Source organism: Castor canadensis, chromosome 3 (genome assembly GCF_047511655.1).
Source record: "Castor canadensis chromosome 3, mCasCan1.hap1v2, whole genome shotgun sequence".
NCBI lineage: Eukaryota > Metazoa > Chordata > Mammalia > Rodentia > Castoridae > Castor > Castor canadensis.
Genome location: NC_133388.1, coordinates 152,418,013 through 152,440,035, shown reverse-complemented (window position 1 = coordinate 152,440,035; position 22,023 = coordinate 152,418,013). Strand labels below are relative to the sequence as shown.

General features: G+C 37.0%; 1 long non-coding RNA gene across 1 annotated transcript; it reads right to left on the bottom strand.

Moving 5' to 3' along the window:
- Positions 1-1,839: 1,839 nt before the first annotated feature.
- On the bottom strand, positions 1,840-21,804 carry LOC141421684 (uncharacterized). The gene is made up of 3 exons (XR_012446354.1): positions 21,591-21,804; positions 3,245-3,538; positions 1,840-3,115 (listed from the first exon to the last, which is right to left on the bottom strand). It is a non-coding gene; the product is annotated as an uncharacterized lncRNA (long non-coding RNA).
- Positions 21,805-22,023: the final 219 nt, after the last annotated feature.

The window sequence follows — 22,023 nt, the reverse complement described above, 5'->3', positions numbered from 1 at the left end:
AGAACTAAAACCTATCGGCACCATTATTGCCAACATTCCTCCCTTTTTTGTTTGTTAGGGAAGGGGGGCGTTGTGTTCGCTCTGGCTTCTTCGAGCTGGCAAGAGGCGGTGTAGGGGAAGGGAGGGTTAGTTGGCAAACAGTGTTGGAGTGGTGCACCCCATGATGGCATACACCCAGACTCCAAAAATGAAGATTTCTTCTTCCCTGAAGTTGATGAAGGTCCCTTGTAGCCACAGGTCATAAAGAGTCTCTAGCCAATCCTCCGACCTCTGCATGGTGGGTATCAGCCAACTATCCTGGTGTTTTGGAGACTGATTGGAGGTTGGGGCAGAAGGAGGGTTCAAGCTAGACTTGAGGCAGGACTGTGACCCTGGAAAACAGAAGCTTAAGGGTGCAGTAAGAACTGAAACCTATCGGCGCCATTATTGCCAACACATAATACATACATACATGGAGGTGCCACAAGTAAATTCCCTGGGTAACTAACTTAAACAAGCAAAAATGTCATTTCTTTTACAAAATCAGAAAGCAGGAGGAAAGAAAAGTTCCTGTCTGGTAGGAGGTGGGGGATTGATACTAGTGGAAGGGGGATTAGGTAGAGAAAGGGTATAGGAGGGTGAATATGGTACACATGATGTGTACACATGAATGTGAACAGAAAAAATATACCTGTTGAAACTATTTCTCCAATGGGGGAGGGGGAGATAAAAGATAATGATGGGTGGAAGGGGTGAACTCAAGTATGATATATTTGATACATTGTAAGAACCTTTGTAAATGCCAAAATGTACCCCTACCCAGCACAACAATAAAAGAAAGAAAAAAGAAATTCCTTTGCTATATTCAAACATAAAAATTTAAGCATTCTTTTGAGATCATAGGGTACAGAATACATGCAAATGAAGCTTTGGAATTACCTAATAGCCTTGAGGAAAGAGATTATGAATTTCATATAAGTGACTAATTTCATATAAAAATGATATTTTTAGAGTTTGGTTCATATAGGCTCTGGTTCGTCCTTTCTGATGGGTAACATAGAGTGAAAATTAGCAAAGTTCTCATTTGTTAAATACTATCTTTTGTAAATCAGGTAGAGGTCTGCCCGGTGATGTGCATGCAATCTGGTAACAGAGTGTACCTGCTTCCGGTATGCACCATGCATTTTCAGGAGCACTGTCTAAAGAATGACTTCTCTGACACTGAAATAACCAACAAAGGCTGCACTATGTGACATCTTTGATAAAGCACCTTTAATTTTGATTTTTCAACTTATTAAAGTACTCTCCAGCTAATATTGTTATGTGCTCCATTAAATTTGAGTTACTGATCACAAGCATTTGGGTTTTTTATGGCTATGATGCATTCACTAGAGTTAAGACAGCTCCTTGAAACAGAAATTACCCAAATGGGAAAGATTAGGTGAAATGACATGGGTAATCAATTCTGTTCTCCTACAATTCACTTGTCTTAAAAAGCCATCATTCTTTTTTCACATACTTGAAGCATCCTGTAAATAAGCATACTGATTCTCCAGGAAGTTACTGAAATATTATTAGGAAATATTCACCAACTGGTGCTCTTTCAGTAAAGAAGCATTCCTAGCCATCATGAATATGATTTGTGAATAAAATAGAACATTCAAATGAACTTTCAAAATATTAGCATATCAATCCCATGCTTCCATATGGTGCTTACAACTTGTCTTCATGATGTACATTCAAAATCGTTTGATTTTAAAATTGTGCAAGGGCCTAGATCAATGGTGGCCTTTGCAAGATGCAGCAAGCCTGATCTAAAGGCACCTGAGACACAATATATGAGCCAAATATTTGGTCTGGAACAAACTTTTAGATTTTTGGGTTAGCAGAAAGAATACAAATTCAGTACAGTTAACGGCTGCTATTTAACAATAGATTGATGAAAACATTCTTTTCCTAGAGTAAAAATCATTGACTAGGCAATGGTCACTTATTAAAATTATGTCATAGATTGTCAGGCCACAAGCTCAATCAGGTTTTTGAATAAATTCTGCCTTCGCCTTTCCATTCTTATTTCCAGACTTAATAAATGTTGACTGTGTAGATAGAAAGTGGCACAGCCCCTGACCGTTCTTTCCTAAATATGGCTTTTGTACAAAGGCACTAGAAGCAATAATAAGAGCTTATATTTATACTGTGTGTCACTAAGCTAAACTCCCAAATGAATATTATTTAATTATTAAGCACATTGTGAGACAGATAATATTTTTAGCCTATCCATTGAAAATAAAATAAAAGAAAACCAATATGTAAAGAGATTAAGGAGTATGATGAGTATGTAGTGCTGATGAATGACAAGAGAGGGACTCAGAGCCAGCTTACTATAACCACTATGTTTATTTTGTGTTTTCTCCACACCAAAATTTTTCCTGACTTCTTTTACTCCCCATAAAGCCAATCCAATCCAGAAAAGAGAAGGCAGGACAGAACATTGTACCTAGTGCTCACGTTATTGCCGCTTTATGTCCTGGGCACTTAAACTGTATTTCATCAAATTTAGTATATATATTGATGTTGGTGTTTTCTTTACTAAAATGTTTTCACACAACTATATCATTTCTATCTCATGGCTGATGTCTATTTTAAGATGCCATTGATTTTAAGATGCATCCTAAATTTAAACTTTTTCTTAATGTTTGAAAATCATTTAGTCTAATGTTGATTATCGAATGTCATTTAATCATAGTCTTGGGCCTCTGTCAGCAACCTGATTTTGATTTACCTTTCTGTGACATATTACACAAGAGAAAATCATTTAATTCTAATACAGCCTAATCAACTTTTGCAAACTTTGTGTCACGTTCATGGACCTGGGTGTGATTCTTATTCAAATAGCCATAATTATAGTCAGTCACATCCTTTCTCTTTCTAGAAAGAAAATTTATTGTGACTGTACAACTTGGTCATTGGTGAAGGGTTCCATGTTAACTGTTTTTGTTGGAAATATTTGGATGTTCCAATATCTATAAATTCATAGACAGAATCCTGAGTCAGAAGAAATCTTTACTTTCCAGCTGGTCCATCTTCCACTCCACGTGGGAATTCATAGTGGTGGATCATCAGCTAACCCAGGTGGCTATAATACACAGCACAGAAAATACATCCTCTGTTGATTTAGGTAGGTAAAATGAAAAATTTTATCACACAAAATAAAAGATTCAAAATACTGGGCACAGGGTTATGTCACAAAATCTCTACCAAGTACCTTTATTGCTTGCTCCATGTGACAGGAATAGCCTTGAGTGCCTCAGGGTCTAGACTCCTCAGGAGGCCTCCACCAACTCCAAATTGCAGCAAACCAGGCTGGTGAGAAATCCCTCTCAACTTCATTTGCATCCTAGCAACAGCGCACCCTGCTGCACCTCATATGGACTTCCTGAACAATCGTTTTCTGAGTACCCTCCTGGTAAGTTCTCTTCAGTTGACACTGCTGTCCAACTGGCTGGCCAGACTGTATGTCCTTGCAGCTAATGATTCTATTTCCATGGTCAGCACATTCCTGCAATAACAATAAAATGCCAGTTGACCGTCAAGAGTGTAGCAATATCCAATAGGCTTTTGGGAAACTCTCAGCTGCAGTGAGCCGATACCTTTCCTTGCTTTGATCTATTTCTGGCTTCCTGATATGCCTCTTCTACTTTGAAACTCCACACTTGTTTAGCTCAACCAAATTTGTGAACTCGCATTGATGCTGTCACGTTCAAGAGTCTCATATTCTCTCCTAGGCCAGCAAACCACTGGGCTTGGTAATTTTTCTTTATCTTGTAGTGACTTTTTTATTCATCTAATGCACAGCAGCTCCCTGCACTTACAATTGCATTATCACACAAGACATTTCCTGTGGCATGGATTTTCTCCTAATTTCTTCAGAGTACCCATCACTGAGTGGACATTAAGTCAATGTTCATTGACTTGAACGGATAGTAGTGTCTGCCCAAGCCCAGCGGGTAGTTAGTTCACCAGTAATCAAGCCCCTGTTGCTAAGCAGCTCAGAGTGATGGATGTTCCAAATACAAATGAAATAGAAGAGACCTAGGTCCTGTTTTGTGGAGCAACCTAATTGAGGTGGCTTAAATATAGACAAGAAACATGATAACCTGAGGGGCTATACTTTTTAGGTAGAAATGGTTTTGCTTTACTTAGCATTGCTGGTAAGTCCTGTATACCCCATTCTTCTCCTTTATTTATGATACCTGTTCTTTTCCCGAGCCTGCCTCCTAATTGCCAAACTCTTTTCATTTCCATGGCTACCCATATTGGTTATACTCTAATCAGCTCACATCTGGACACTGCAGTAGCCTCTTTGTATATGTCTAATCCACTCTGAACATTAACACTAATATCTACGAATGTCTGGAGGAAAACAATGAGATGCTTTCCTGTTCAAAGCTCTCATGCAATTGTGTGACTCCATGTCACTGCCTGCAGGAAAATTGTTGGCTGTACCAGTTTTCAGTAGTATTCAAGGCCTTCCTTGCTCTAGTCTCACATTTTTTGACCACCTATAGATTCTTTTTTTTTTTTTTGAGGGAATGTCTTTGGTATTTATTCTGCATAAGACACAAAACAGATTTAGGATCTGGAAAATTATCATTTGAAGATGAGACTCCAAACAGTTATGGTCTGGATCCTTGGTTCTATTTTCTTTTTAAAATGTTTTTCTTAGTATATAATAGTGGTAGAGGGGGTTTCTTTGTGATACGTCCATATATATGTACCTGATTTGATTCATCCCCTCCATTATTCTCCCCTTTCTCCTTCCTCCTTCTTAAAATGACTTCAAGAGCTTTCAATGTTCCATATTTATACATGTGTAGAAAATACACCAACCATATTCTTAGTTTTAGATCATTTTCCATTTCACTAAATAAATTGACAATTGTTTGCCTGATTTAACTCCTAATGGGGGGTGGACAAGAATTCCTTGGTGTATTAGCACTATTATCCGTCCTTGAATCACAAAATAAATCTAAAATCAAGTGCTTTTCTTCTTTCTGGTAACAAATTACTTGATTTTCCTGAAAGTTTTTAGGGTGCTGCTGAACTGATGAAGCAAAAACATATAGCTCCCTTGGCACAAAATGGAAGAATCACCAGGGAACTGAACCAAATGTCATCAGAAAGTTTTCTGCTGGCCTTCTGTTCTTCCTCTAATGGGAAAGACTTAATGATTTTTGGTCTAAGTCTTTTTTCTCCCTTTTAGGTACTGTATCATTTGTCATTCATAGCTGGGCATATACTCGATATGCAAGGCTGCTTTGAGTGTGGAGATGTGAATCAATGTAGAGCAGATGGTGCTTATATTAGTATTGGCTTAGTGGTTTTAGAAAGAATGAACACAATGTTTTCTTTTGTTCTTATGTTTATAGTTTTAAACTTTCTCAAAATTTGTATTGACCTAGTTCCAACCAGAAAGGACTCTAACACAGCTAAGTATTAGATTAATATTGTAAAATAACTTAAGAAAATAACTAGTTCATAGCTAGATAAATTATAGCTTATTTTTCTGATTTACTTTGGAAAATTCCAGTGAAAGATAGAGACTGTCAACTTTCTACTGAAAGAGTTGGATCAATGTTAAAGTTTTATGATGACTGTGCCAAATAAAAGCAGCGAGTGTTATCTTGAACTTTCCTCTAAAGGCATGTGGCACTGAGCCAGACAATAGTTTCATGATGAGTCCACATGAGAACAAGACTATACTGGTATCGATTATTATTATTATTATGAGAAAAGGAGCACTGTGGATAGCAGTATAGACATCAGCACTCAAAACACTTCTATCAGGAAACTATTAGGGAAGAGGAGGGATAACAGAGGGAGGTAGAGTGGGGACAAGAGAGAGAACTGAGGGAATGGACATGATCAAAGTTAAATATATGTCTGTATGCAAATGTTATAATAAAACCCATTATTTTCTACAATTAATATATGCTAACAATACACTTCCATCATAACAAATAAGCAATATTACCAATATCATTTTATAATAAAACACTCATTAATTCCACTAAAATATACCATTTATTATCATGAACATTTTACATTTGCCATACATACAAAACCTTCATTTAAGTATTCCCTGGGATTATATTACAAATGGTACTAATCTTACTTTGCTGATACTAAAATGGTCTCACTTATTCTCAACTGTTTTATTTTTTATTTTTTTTTTTTAATTTTCTTTCTTTTATTATTCATATGTGCATACAAGGCTTGGTTCATTTCTCCCCGCTGCCCCCACCCCCTCCCTTACCACCCACTCCGCCCCCTCCCACTCCCACCCCTCAATACCCAGCAGAAACTATTTTGCCCTTATCTCTAATTTTGTTGTAGAGAGAGTATAAGCAATAATAGGAAGGAACAAGGGGTTTTGCTGGTTGAGATGAGGATAGCTATACAGGGAGTTGACTCACATTGATTTCCTGTGCGTGGGTGTTACCTTCTAGGTTAATTCTTTTTGATCTAACCTTTTCTCTAGTTCCTGGTCCCCTTTTCCTATTGGCCTCAGTTGCTTTCTCAACTGTTTTAGTCATTTTTACAGATGATTACTTTACCCCCTCTACATTTTTTGCCATCTAAACATCCTCTCTTATACTCTGAAGTAGATCTTTTCCCCTTCTAACCAATGCCACACTTAAGCATGCCTAGCAAGATATCCATAGCATGCCCACAGGTATATCACTTTCAAAATTAAGCACAGTATCTTAATCCACCTGTGTATGTACATATACATACATACATATATAGCATACATAATATGATCAAGACAAAATGAGTTTAGGATTCTAAAATATTGCATGTGCCAGAAAGTTGATTTTGGCAACACAGCTGTGAATATAATACTTGTTATAAATCTCCTGGAACAAGAATCAGTTGCTTCTACATGGCAAGATTCTGTACTAAATGCTTCCCTAGGACCTGACACACTGGGAGCCTTTATATCTAAGTATAGTGGTCATAAACATGTGGTATTATAATAAAACATGTATCAATACATTTGAATCAGCGGTACAAATAGTTCTTGACTTTTACTTCATCATTGAAAGACTAACCCTTACAATGTTCAAACATGTTGGTGGCCATTTACATTTGTGTCTTACACAACTTTAAATTTTACACATGGAACAGTCTTTAATAGCATGCCAAAAGATGCTTTAATTTTGTTTAAGGCATGTATTCTAATATCAGCACACTTTTAAAGCATGAAACTTAATATTGTCAGACAAGTCTACTATAATATTTTTCACAGTACGTCATGCACAGATATTTATGGCTAAAATGACCTCTGTAGCATTCTCCCTTGAAATACTTTCTGAATGATTTAGAATTTTATTATAACTGACCTTATTGATTGGAACCCTAGAAAGAAATATAGTAGGTTATTTGATAGCATGTGGAATACATTTTCTGTTCTGTTGCTTACACAGGCATACGAACTTATCTCACATTCCATAATGTATCAGATACCAAATGACATTAGTACAGTTTGAACACTGGTGTTGATGTAATGGCCATACAACCACATGAAAAAGAGGAATGAAGCATCTCTAGTGACACATAGACTAGATATTGATCATTTAATTCATTCATAATCAGCAATGTTCAATTATATTCTCCTATCAAAAATTAAATGTAAATTCATGGGCTTTAGGAAGTGATTTTAAAAGATTTGGTTAGCCTTGTAAAACCTGTAAAGTCAAAATTGGTGATAAAAATTATTTTTTCCTAACATTATCCATAGTGTTTTACAGTAGGTTATTATTTGACTCTATCTATTTCCAATCCAAGGATTAGGAAACCAATGACTACGAGTAAATTCTGAGACTTGTAATTCAAGTTCTAAGGTTCCATGAAGCAGACCTGCAAGCCTTGAAAATAGCACCTACATGTCTACAATTTTCTAACCCTAGTTTTATCTCTGAATTACAACCTATTCTCAGAATTGATTCTGTAAGGAAGGAGCGGTCTGTAATTCACTCCAGGTGCTATTGTGGGTAGCTTAATTAAAGGCTTACAAGGTACTGCTTTCTCATTTTTTGTGATCTGACTCTTGGTTTTAAAATCTTTGAGAAAACAGAAGAAACTTTAATATCTACACAATGACAGCTTTATCAAATGTGGCAATCCAACTTAATACCACTTCAAATTTCCACTGCCAACCTGCAAAGTTCTGAACAAGAAATTCTGAAAGTCTTTAATACCCATTATGAAGTTTTTAGAGAAAATGCTATAAACCATAAGCAGTTGCTTATAGATTTGTATTTTAGGAATTAATGTCACATGCTCCAGATTTAGTTGAGGGATATAAGTAGAACATAAGCAATGATCACAGGAGCATACCAGTCAGGTCTGTCTGATAATTTCACAAGACCAAAACTTGACTCAACATATTTTAATGGATATGTTAAGTCCATTAAATGTATGTTAAGTCCATATAAAATTCTTAGTTGCATATAAAATTAGAATTCCAACACTTAATGGAAGTGATGTGACATTGGGGTATCATAACATTCCAGTTCCCCAATATCAAAAAGGAGAATGGAGTCTGCAGACAACTCAAGTTTCTATCTTCAGTAATGGATACAATGTCCCTGTGCTTTCTATTAATTTCATGTAATTACAATACAAATTTAACCCGAAGACCTCTTAAAATATCAATAGTCCAAGTACCTATGACCACAGCACTAATACCTATGCTGCTATCAATTATAATTTTTGCAACAGATCACTGATTACATACTTTAAAAATCCCACTGATGTGATAAATTGGAATGGAGGAAATACAAACGTTTTGAGTTACATGGTTATATGAAACTAGAGCATACCATAACCCTTATAAGATAAAGGAATCATTAAAATTACAAATAAAATATTTATAAACATATGAAAACACCCAGTATCAAAAATGCAGATATCAATAAAACCTTAAGCCAGCTAAATTAAACTAATGAACACCTTAGTCAGAAAAATATTAAATTACAAAATCTTTACAAATACTAGAAAAGAAATAAGCACACAATTTTCAAAAATTATGGCTACTCTAAATTCTGATAGTATGTTCACTGAGCATGTTTTGAATCGTACAATGAGTTCTTTTACCCCAAGGAATGTTGGGAAGCTGATTATTCACTTGGAAAAAATTTGGCAAGATACTCTATTTTAGTGGTCAAGAAATCAATTTTGTTCTTTTTTCTGACTATATGCATAAAATAGTATATCAAAGAATCTGTTATCATGCTTATTTGCTTGATTCTGGGTACTTTTCTTGTTAAATTGGCTTGAGGGCAAACATGTAAAAAATGTAATTTAAATTGTAAGTAACTCAAAATCACAGGATGAGTTGTTAGGTAGATTTGAAATTATCCCAAACACTTGATAGTTTGGTATTTTGGCATATAGTCTGCTAACCCTCTCATGAGATCCCCAATGTGGAGTGAACTCATTCTCTTCTTAGGAATATTATGTAACACCAAATTGAACTCCTCACATGTGAGAAACTGACCTAAACTACTAGACTTCAAATCCTACATTCAACAGCTTGACAGGTACTTTTGAGAGCTCAGATGGTAACAGGTCCATATCCTGCTAACCTGAGGGCTAATCTCTAAACCTTACCCATCAACACCATGTTCTAGGATTAATGGAATTTTCTTGTTTTGAATTTCTGTTATGGTGGTCAAGCCAGCTTCTCCCAAGAACTGCTCACTTAAAGGTACACTTCAAACTTCAATTAGACTACTTTCCACAGACACCTGCTTTTATCCTGTAAGACCTACTGAATTGCTTCTAAACACCAAAATCTGGTAAAAAATGAGATTAGGACTGTTCTCTCTCTCTCTATCTCTCTTCCATGCCATAAGCAATTAAGGGCAACCTTGAGCCAACAGCTTGAGAGAGACCAAATTCCACCAGATATCAGGCAAATGAACTGCGCAGTGGTGCTTGCAGTGAACACATGCAGGTCAATGCCTTCCATGCAGAATGTGAGAGGCTTTGGACTGCAGCCCAGAATCCTAAATGCCAGAAACTGTGAAGTGAGAAGTGTTATTTCAAACTACTAAGTTTCAGAGTAGAAAGAAACTTAGTGGTAGTCCAGCCCTTGCCCTTCTCAGTTACAAATACTAACATAGTCTCTGCTTTAGGGAAGAGTTCACCAGTGCCATTACAAAGGAATAGGATCTGACTAGATTATGCATGAAAGAATGTTTTGTATCTGGAAATGGGAAACACAGCTAAGGCTTATCACATAAATATATCCCAGTTAGATAAAAGAAAAAAGGTTAAGCTAGCAATGATAGAACAAGTAGCTTCAGATCAAGCCTGATGCTAAAAACAAAGCAGGGAGAAAGAAGGAGGGGATGGAAACTGAGAAATGAGCTGGGGCCGCACTTCAACCCCTGGAGCTCACCAGCCTTAAGCCAGCATAGCAGGCACTAATAAACTAAGCTAGTTGAGGTTCCTCAAGAAAAAGGACTCCATGCAATGGCCTTAGCTGGGGATCTCCCCATCTAGAAACTGGAAAGAGATGGACCTTCAGCAAGAATGCAGCCCAGATGTTGTAATCTCAGGACTGAAGGATCTGACATTGCCATAGTGCACAGCCCAGCTGCTGAGAAAAGCAAAATCACTCCTTTATGAATGAGGCTGTCATCTAGAGCCTCAAATTTCCTGTACAGGTTTTGATAGAAAGTTCCAACTGGCAATGAAAAATTATCCAAAATTGTCCAATGAAAAATTATCCAAGCAGAAAAGATGTCTAGTCTAACTAAAAATCAAGATCACAGAACCAGGCTCACAGTGATCAAGATAATGAAATCACCAGAAGTAAACTTTAAAACAGTGTGTTTAATGTCTATAAGAAGTTGAAACTTAATAATGAAAATTTCAACAAGGAACTAAACACTACAAAAGAAGCCAAAAGGAAGTTCTAGAACTGAAAAATAAAATAAAAATATAATATCATAGGCATAACTAAGAAATATCTAGTTTGAAGCAAGAGAAATAGGATGGAAAATAAAGTGGAACAAAAAACTCACTAGGCAAACAGCACTGAAAAACCTAACAAATGTGAAATTTGAATCCAAGGAGGAAAAGAGAATAGGGCAGAAGCAACATTTAAAGAGGAAATCAATAGGATAAAAATTTCTCTTCATCAAAAGATACCATTAAAAAATTGAGAAAGCAAGCCAGGTGGGAGAACATATTTGCAACACATTGATCTGACCCAGAACTATGTCCAGAATAGAGAATTACAATAAAGAGACAAACATCCCAGTTCTCTAAAGAAGAGGCTTGAATAGTCTTTCAGCAGAAGAGGTCATTCTGAAGGACAACAAGTACAAGAAAAAATGTTCAATAAACTCAGACACAAGGAAATGCAAGTTGGATGGAAATTACTATAGGAAAAAAAATAGGGAAAACTCAGCTATCAGGAGGATCATGGTTCAAAGCCAGCCTGAGCAAATAGTTTTTGATACCCTATCTCCACAATATCCATTACAAAAAAGGGTTAGTCTTCTACAAAATCAGAGAACAGGAGGGCAGAAGAACAGGTTCAGCCTGGAGGGTGGAGGAGGGGGATTGGAGGTGTGGAGCTGTGAGGAGAGGACACAGGACCTAGGGGAGCAGGAGGTGGCAGGGAAAGGGGTAGGAGGATGAATATGGTGCAAATAACATATATACATATAAGTAAGTGAAAAATGATACCTGTTGAAACTAGCTATCCTTATCTCAACCAGCAAAAACCCTTGTTCCTTCCTATTATGGCTTATACTCTCTCTACAACAAAATTAGAAATAAGGGCAAAATAGTTTCTGCTGGGTATTGAGGGAGTAGGGGGGAGAGGGAGGGGGCAGAGTGGGTGGTAAGGGAGGGGGTGGGGGCAGGGGGGAGAAATGACCCAAGCATTGTATGCACATATGAATAATAATATAAAAAAAAAAGAAACTTCCAGGAAGGGGGGAGAGGAGATGAAAGAGAGCAGTGGCGGGGGGTGAATTCAAGTATGATATATTTGATATATTGTAAGAACCTTTGTAAATGCTTCAATGTACCCCCACCCAGCACAACAATAATGATAATTAAAAAAAAAAAGGGTTAGTGAAGTTGCTCAAGCAGTAAAGCTCCTGCTTAGCACCCATGATGCCCTGAATTCAAACCCCAGTACTGCCAAAAAAAATTAATAATAATTAGAAGTAGGGAAAACTCTGGAAGATATAGGCATAAGGTAACTATTTTCTGAATAAGATCCCCATTTCCAAGGAAATAAAGCCAAAAATTGACAGACTGGATAGCACCAAATTAAAAAGTTTCTGAATATCGAAACAGTTACCAAAATCAAAAGACAACTCACAGAATGGGAGAAAATTTTCACCAGCTATTTAACAGATAATGGATTAATATCCAGAACATACAAAGAACTAAAAAAAAAACAGTAAAAGAACAAATAATCAAATTAATAAATGGGCAAATGAATTAAATAGTTCTCAGAATAAACACAAAGGGATAAAAAATAAATACAGCAATGTTCAACACTCTTAGCCATAAAGGAAATGCAAATCAAAACTTCACTGATATTTTATCTCACCCCAGTCATATTGGCAATCATCAAGGAAATAAACAACAACTGCTGGTGAGAATAAGGGGAAAAGAGAACTATCAGACAGTGTTGATGAGAATGTAAAGTAGTGGAACCATGGAAATCAGTATGGCATTTTCTCAGAAAACTAAAAATGGACCCACATTATGGCCTGCCATATCACTCTTGGGCATATATCCAAAGGAACGTAAATCAGTGCACAAGAGAGATACCTGCACAACCATTGCAGGTTTATTGCAACTCTCGTCACAATAGCCAAACTGGGAAATCAGTTGAAGTGTCCAACAACTGATGACTGGATTAAGAAAATGCTATATATGTATATACTATTATATATAATTATTATATATATATACTAGTATATATAATTATTATATATATACTATTACATATAATTATTATATATATACAACACAAAGAAAAGTGAAATTAGGTCATTTGCAAGTAAATGAATGGAATTGGAGACCATCATGATGAACCAGATAAACCAAGCTCAAAAGACCTAATACTGCATATGCTTGCTCTTTTGTAGAACCTAGACCTAAAATGATGATGATGATAATAATAATAGGACATGAATGAATATGGGGGACTGGCTTGGGGGGATCAGAGGGAGAGAGAGGGGGAAAGGAAAGGATATTGAGGGGTGAAGAGGATGGAAATAAGTTACACATATACATATGAACACAGCATCATAAAATCCATCAAATGCTGTTTGGAAAGGTAAGAGGAGGAGGAGGAATGGGAATATACTGGAGGGGTGAACTTGTGTGTGCAAGGTACACTGCACACATGTATGGAATTGTCACAATGAAACCCCCCTCATATTATTAATGTATCATTAATCAAAATAAAATTGAATAATTTTAAAAAGAAATGCATGTTGGGTAAAAAGCCCTGGTTCAAACCACAGTTCCATGTGGTAGGAGGTGGGAGGGAGAAATGTATGTTGAAACCGCAATGCTAATCAACACACATCCAATAAAACAGCCAAAAAAAAAATTGTTGCAAAATGATGACACTAAAAGCAAACCTGAATGCTCCCCCCATATTGAGACTCAATTATTAGAAGTTTCTCCTTGCCCTGCCTGGTCTATGTCTGAGGATTAACTGTCCACTCATGTCTATCCGTTATTAATTAACTGCACACTAAAGTTAGCTAGGAATACACAAACCTTCCCTTTCTGAGCATGCCATAGTCCCAGCTTATGGGAGAAGGTTATCCTCAGAAGTGCTGATCACAGCAAAAACCATACACAAGTGACTTTAAGCAGCACTGAGACGTTGATCATTTATGTCTTCTTTAGAGCTATTGTTCTGCAACTTTGGCTGACGTCTGTGAACAAGGTAAGATGTCCAGAAGAGGCTACTTTTTGAAATACTGGACAGCTAAGACACCTACCTGTTTGGAACCCACATATCTTCCCTTGAAAAGTCATATGGAAGATGGCCATGATGGTCATTGACAGACAAGAAACTACCATCTTCTAACATGCTGGCTTACTGTTAATAAAGCTCTTCCTTCTTTCCTTCCTTCCTTCCTTCTTTCTTTCTCTCTTTCTCTGTCACTCTGCATCTCTATTCACGGATGGCAGGGAAGTGAGCCTTGTGTGGTTACATGGTGAAAAGGATGCAGAATTGCCAGAATGCTCAGACACACTGATGGGAAGAAGCATGACACAATCATTTTTGGGAAACTGTTAGGAGTAGGACCAAGACCCTGTGAGTACAACACCTACTCTGTGACGCCCTATGCCATCTATGTATGTCTCCAGATCTGTATGGAGATGAACACCAAAGACTTGTGCACGATGCTCAAAATTATTTGTAGTTATAATTGTCAAAAATGGAAAATAACCAGATGTCATTAATAGTAGAACAGATAAATGATGGTATGTTCTGGGAACAAAGTATTGCTTGCTACTAGCAGTATAATTGGCTTAACTTTGAGCTTGAGAACCAAATTACATTGCTTCTCAGTCTTTTGGCTAAGATCAAGTGTGAGAAGCAAATTATCCCATAGATGGAGAGCACTACTCATAGTGGTATAAGTGAGGTACTTGTATGGACTATAATGTCACCTGGGTGGTACTGACACAAATGTGTATGTTTTGTTTGTATGTTCAGCTGAATACTTAGCATTTGTGCATTTTGTAGTATTAAATAAGCTTCCACATCCTGGTGATAAAATCTGGCCCAAAGTAACCTCCATAAACTGTGAATTACAACATAGCTTGATGTGCAGGCAAGTTGTAATCTATCCCTCATAACCAAGTGCCTGATCTTAAGTCAATCATAGTAGCAAAATGCTCAGCTAACCCAGAAAAGCTGCAATATCATGTTCAAATTAGGCTGAAGGAACAGTGCCACTAAGCAAGTAATCTCTGAATGTCACTTCTCATTTTTCTGGTTATAAATACAGCTTACCATGCTGCAGGTGGAGTTATTTTGACCTATATTTGATCTGGAATTCTGCCTGGTTCTAGGGCCTTTTCTTGCTCAAGTAAATTTTGTTAAATTTAACTGGTTCCATGTTTTATTTTCCTCAATTGTATTATGTTATCATTCTCTAAATTTGTTAAGATGTAAGAATACTGGAAAAAATAAACAAATATCATTTAGGCAATAATAGCCAGTTAGAAAATACAGTGAGTAAAAAACACATTAACAATATTTATTTTAAAAAATATGTAATACCTAAGAATAAACCTATATGCAAGGTATACATTTATGAAGCTGCAAAACTTTCCTGAAGATTATATTGTTTTTAAAAAGTGTAGAAAGTTATTACCCAAAAGGAGCATCAAACCTTGTCCTTGGATAAGAACTATACTTTGATTAAAAGACAAAGACCTAAAAGGAAAATACACAAAAGACACAAAGTAGTTAATATGTAAAAAAAACCTTGGAAAGTCTTATCCTTGAGATATATATCCTAGAATATTTAAGGATCATTTAATTAAATGGTTAACTATCCAAAATGGTGACAGCAACAAGGGGCACCAGTGCTCTTTGCAATAGATTTGCATCTTGGTGAGTGGAAAGCCAAAAATAAGCATGGTCAAGAAATAAGAGTGGAGAAAGATATATTACCTGCACCAGGTAAGGAGAATGTGATATTATGCCCCCCAAACAAAGCATGGAAATATGTATAGACACAACCATATAGGAAAGCACATACATAGTCATATAGGAAAGCACTTTAGGGTGGGCACATTCCTGAGCAGGCTCAATTAAGGACTGCCTTCTTGAGAATGATTGGTTTAAGGTTATAATTCAAGAAGGAAAAGTAGGGGACATAACTTTGGATATATTCAGTTCAAGTCATGGCGAATCTGTTCAAAAGGCTAAAATGGTACACAGAATTTTCTCTGGTTTCTCCAAGAAGTCTTAGCTGAAACAAGAGGAAAGGATGCTTTGAAGATGTGTTAATAAAGGAGTTTGCCCCACTTAACAGCTAATAGCAGTGTAATCTTTCCATGTCTCTGTCTAAAATGTTCCAGAATAGTTTTTAAAATTGTATTTGTTTAGGTGAAATGCCTATGAGAAACTGTTGAGTGAAATGTCAGGAAACAGTTTGTGTGAGTTCATTTAGCTAAAATTGTATAAAGCATGTACATATTTAAATATATTCATACTTCTATGGATTTAAACTCCAAATAATCACTAAACTACTAGTAGAAGAGCCACTTTGCAGTGTGATTTCAAATGACAGTTTACTTTTTTTTTGGTCCTTTCCTGAACCATTTGTGTTTATAAGTAACCCTCTGTTTTCATAATTGCATAAAGCAAAGAAGCTATTTGATTTTCTAAAGAAGGATGGAGAATTCCAGGCATAACCAGATCTAGGAATGACAAAGACACAGGCAGAATCCAAGACCTGAGGTCTACACCTTACAGTATCAACACAAAAGAAACAAAACAAGCAGCAACAGTCCATGGTAGGAGATGGCCACATATATTGATGGTGGGCTGAGTGGGACAGAAGATCAGAGAGCCACCATCCACGCAACAGTTGCTGGAAGAAAGGATTGAGGGGACAAAGGAGAATTCTGCCCCCTCCCCCACAAGACTTAAAAGGCATAAGAAAAGAAGAAATGTAGGTTTCACCATGCAGGCAACAAGAAATTCATGTCCTCAAGAAAACAGCTGAAAGTGAGGTGCATTGAAGGATTAAGAGATCAATTTACAAATTCCAGTAGGTTCTTTATTAAGGGAAAGAAACAGGTTGGCAGACTTGAGACGTAAGGGACATGCTTCAGTGGAGTTTTACTCAACCACGAGGAAGAATGAAATTCTGTCTTTCGCAGGTAAATGGATGGAACTGGAGAACATCATCTTAAGTGAAGTCAGCCAGGCTCAGAAGGCCCAAAGTTGCATGTTCTCTCTCATATGTGGATTATAGACCTAGCACAAATGCAGCAATATTGTGGGACACAAGTCACACTAAGGGGAGGGCTGTGCACAGGAGGGAAGAGCAAGGGACAGAAACTGAAATCTTGAGTGTGGTTGATGTGCTCTCTGTATAGGAATGAACACAGAAATCTTAATCTGGCTGGGGCCATCATGGGAAGGGGACTTGGGAGGAGTGAAGGGGACTAGAGGAGAGGAACCAATTGGGGTTGTAATACATATATGGATGGAAACAACACAAGGAAACTCCATGTGTAGCTATCTCAAACTAGCAAAAACTTCATGTTTTTCTTTTTATCTTTTTTCTTCTGCAATATCTGAGAACAGGAGGGTAGAACAGGCTCTGGGAGAGGGGGATGGCACCAGTGGGAGGGGAGAGGTCACAGATAAATGTGATAGAAGGATGAATACAGTGCAAATAATGTGTGCACATATATGTAAATGCAAAAATGATACCTGTTGAATCTGTTTCAGGAATCACAGGAGGGAGATGAAGGAGAGTGGTGGAGGGGGTTAATGCAAACATGATATGTTTGCTAGATTGTAAGAACCTTTGTAAATGCCACAATGTACCCCCACCCAGCACAACAATAAAGGAGAATTTTATATATATGTATATATGTGATTTTTTTGTGTGTATATATATGTGTGTGTATATATATATATAATATATAAAAACAAAAAATATATTTAAAAAAGGATGTTGAATTTTTAAGAAGGTGGAGGAATGTGTTTGTGCATATTGCCAGTAAAACCAAGAGACACACAAACATTTTGTAAATCCAAGTGAAGTAGAACAGCTGAGATCCCAAGGATCAATGACAGTATAAATGGGCTCATCAATAATTAGCAAGTAAAAACATGTGGGAAAGATAATGTACTTCACACACACAAATGTTTGGTTGTTGTCTTCACCTTCTTCAAGATAAGCAAAATTATATTTGAATTGACAGGCTAGGTGAACTTCAGCTTATTTCTCTTTAACTGAATTTGACTATCTAAGCCTCTTCCAGCTATAAAACACTAAGATTCTGTGATTCCTTTGGGATCCTACAAACTACTATCTCCTGTCATCAAAAGCTCACCTCTTCCACATATTCAATTCTAAAGGAGCATTTTTATCTAATGCCTTCCACCATGCTGGACCATAATGTCAATCACTGAATCGTTTACCATGTTATCCCACTCCAGAAGGACAGATTGTTGGCACCATCTGCCTATGTTCATGTGGAAATGTGAGGCTGTGCATTTCTTCTGTTGGATGCAGCATCTCTTTCTCTCCCTAGAGTTAGATCTCTTCTAGAAAGTTACTCATAGACCTACAGCATCTGCTCTAATCCATAATTCCAACGACTTTTCAGCTCCTGCTTTTCTGCCAAGAATTAAATGGCTTATTTTAAAGTAAAAAATTAAATGGTTTATTCTACAATGGCACAAATGGAAAAACACCAGGGAAAAGCCATAAGTAGTTCTAAACATTTTAAAAATATTTGCTTATGCCTTACTTCCTAGCATTTATCAGGGAGATGTGCACTGGGTTAGTGCTCTGCAACACACAGTCCTAGGTTCTCCAGTCTGTTGAGTGGTAGAGGGAAGGTTGGGGTATGGTGAGTCAATGACCACAGAAATGCAAGGGCAGATGGAATTTTTATTTATCAGTAAGTCATTCCCAAATAGACCAGAATTTTGCATTCTTCATAATGATTGAAAGGCTAACCCAGAACTTCATAGGGTGCTCTGTAGTATGTCACCACTTTTTCCTTAAGCAAAGCAACTGCTGAGTTTAATTACTTTGTGTCTGCTTTCATTCTAACGGCATGGATTCTAAAGAGGCCCTATATGTAAAGGGCTCCATCTTACCCAAACCATGCCAGTAAAGCTGAACAAATGAGGGAAGGCACCTCACAAGGGAAATCTTATTGTCCACTAAAATGATTGAGGGCAAGCTTGGGGTAGGAGGGGCAAGCTCAAGTGGTAAAGCTTCGCCTGCAGACAAACTGGAACACAGCAGCAGGGAAGGAACCACCACCTGGTCCTTTCCACACTGCTGGCAAACTGAGCTGAGCTTTAAGACCTCCCAACAGGTACCCAATAAATAGAAGACCCGCCCCCCCAACAGTGTTCTGCTCAGACAACCTCTAAAGTCCAAGAAGTGGGCTCACAGAGGCCTAAGCCTGTAATGTGTTCTCAGTTTTTTCAAAGACTTGTGTTTTACTCTTTGGAACCTGACAAGTTTCCAAAGCATTACCTCCTGTAATTTTATGGTCATGTGAGGAAAGTGGGGTTGGTACTCTCATTTTACAAATGAGTAAACTGAGGCTCAGGTGAAATAGCTCCTAAAGTTACAGTGCAGAACCAAACTAAGTAGTAGAGCTAAAACTAAAACTCCAGTTTTCCAGATGCATTTGGAATCCCCACCCCATGCAACCTTCTATTCCACAACAAGTTATTTTGTCCTAATATGAGCACTACTTTAATAGAGTGATAGAGGAGCCTAGACTCTGGAAAAAGTTATCCCCACAAACATTATTTGAGAGCAGCACCACTATAAGAGAGTGGTGCAGACATTCTCTGCACATCTAATCTATTTTATTAGCTAATTTAAAAAATAATGAGTAAAGTAAGGTTCAGGACAAAGGTTGAATGTTCTCTCTCATATGCAGAATCTAGACTTAAAATATATATGCATATATATACATAAAATATATACAAAAATATGACTATAATCAGGGAAATGTCTGGGGACAATGGTGATCAGAAAGAGGGAAAAAGGATGATAGGGAGGGAACAATGTTGAAGTACATTATATGTAGGTATGAAGGTGGCACGAGGCAACTCACTGAAAGCTGTGAAAAATAAGGGTGAGAGGGATGGGAAACCCTTATTCTTAAAAAGAACCTTTATTTTTGTTCAGATGAGAAGATTATCTGTTAGGTATTCTTCCTACTTTTCCTTTTTCTCTGGGAAAAGAATAAATTTCCCTTTACTGCACAATCAGGTCTTAGTTTTGTTATTGGGTCCATGGTTCCAAGAGGTAGAAAGAACACAATTTTGGTTAGAAATTGCTAACAATGGGTCATGTGGCAAGCATAGGACTGGTTCGTATGAAGAAACTCATAATTTCCTCACCATTAGTCATTCAGACTGAACAAAAATAAGGACCAAATGGGAGGAACCCTCAAAAAACACTGATGCAATAGAGTTTCTAGGATCCTAGTCCACATATAATAAAAGTTACTCCACCACCATGTATGAGCCAATAATGCTAAATATGAGAGCTGAAGGTATCATCCAAGAAACTACCCTCTACACTAATGATTCTTTATCCTTTCAAATAAAATTCAGTGCTGATGGGAGCCACTTTTTCATTTGTTAAGGAAAGACATGAAATCCATGTGTGAAGTCATCCCAACAGATTCCATTGTCAGTCCAGAAGAGCTCTGCTAATAACACTAAAGTCTACAGAATGGGATCTTAATGTTCTCTGGAGTTGAAATCCCAAGGAGATTGTTTATTTTTGTGTCTTTCCTCCTACCCAAGCTGTGGGTGTGTTGAGGGAAAGTACACCCAAATTCTCATACAATGAGTTTTCAGCTACTCTGCAATCATTTGGAACTTGAATGTCTCCCAAAGGCTTGTTAAAGCTTGGTCCCTTCCTTGGTACAATTGAAAGGCAAAGGGACATTTAAGAAGTAGGGCCTCATAGAAAGTCTTAAGGTCATTTGGTGGTGGGGGGGTATGCCCTTGAAGGGTATATGGGGGTCCCAGGCCCTGTCGTCTTTCTTTTGTTTCCTGGTCCTGAGGTGAGTGATTTTGTCCTGCTGTGAGTTCCAACATGATTGCTGTCTTGTCATAGGCCAAAGAAAATAGGGCCAACCAATCATGGACTGGAGCTTCCAAAACTGTGAGTCAAATGAATCTTTTCTCCTTAAAAATTATCTGAGGTGTTTTGTACAGTGATGGAAAACTGATAAAACAAACTCCCTATTAATCCATAGTCATTCCAACTCTTAGTCTACTCATTTGGAAAATATTAAGACAAAGATTGTTTTCTATGTTACACATTTTTTTTCAAACAAAGTGTCTAAATTTTAAAATGGCATGTTTTCAAAAGGAGCACTAAAATAATAATAACCTCCACCAATAACTGGGTTAATAAATATCTGAATCAATCTAAATATATACCAGACCAAAGATAAATATGACTTTATAACTGATCCCCAAATTCAACCATGAAGACAAATTTAGAGGTCAAAAATCTCACCATAAATATCTCCCTCTCCATCTTTTCCTGTAAAGTATAACTGGGATTCTATCAATAGAGTAGTATAAAATATTTTAATTCACACCCTGATTTTTCTAAGAGGCAAAAGAAACAGCAGCATCTGAAAACAAGACTCCCTGGGCATGGTGGCTTAAGCCTGTAATTCTAGCTATGAAGAAGGCAGAGATCAGGACAATTGAGGTTAGAGGCCAGTACAGGTAAAAAGTTTTAAGACCCTCATCTCAACCAATAGCTGAGTATAGTTGTGCATACCTGTCATCCAGCTTTGTGGGAAGACGATACAGTCTTTGTCCAGTCTGGCCCAGGCATAGAGCAAGACCCTACTCAAAAAATAACTAAAGCTGGAGGCACCAAAAATAAATAAATAAATATAGTAAAAACAAAAACTTACATAAAACATACCCCAAGTCATTAATTCTTTTAAGAAGAAGGAGTATATTGTTATGTAAGAACTCAAAATATCTGATGGGCTATGCCTTATGCTAGACTGTAACCACTCACCTGAAAAGTTCCAAGAATGTAAAAACTGCTATTTTGAACTCTGACCTCAAAGAACCCTGATGTTTTATAATGACTAACCAATACTTAGTAATTAACCAAATGAAGGAAAACAACTTTGTAACTACCTAAAATTATGTTTATTTAGCATTAAAATTCAAGTTATGTTCTCCTCAGTGTTTACTAA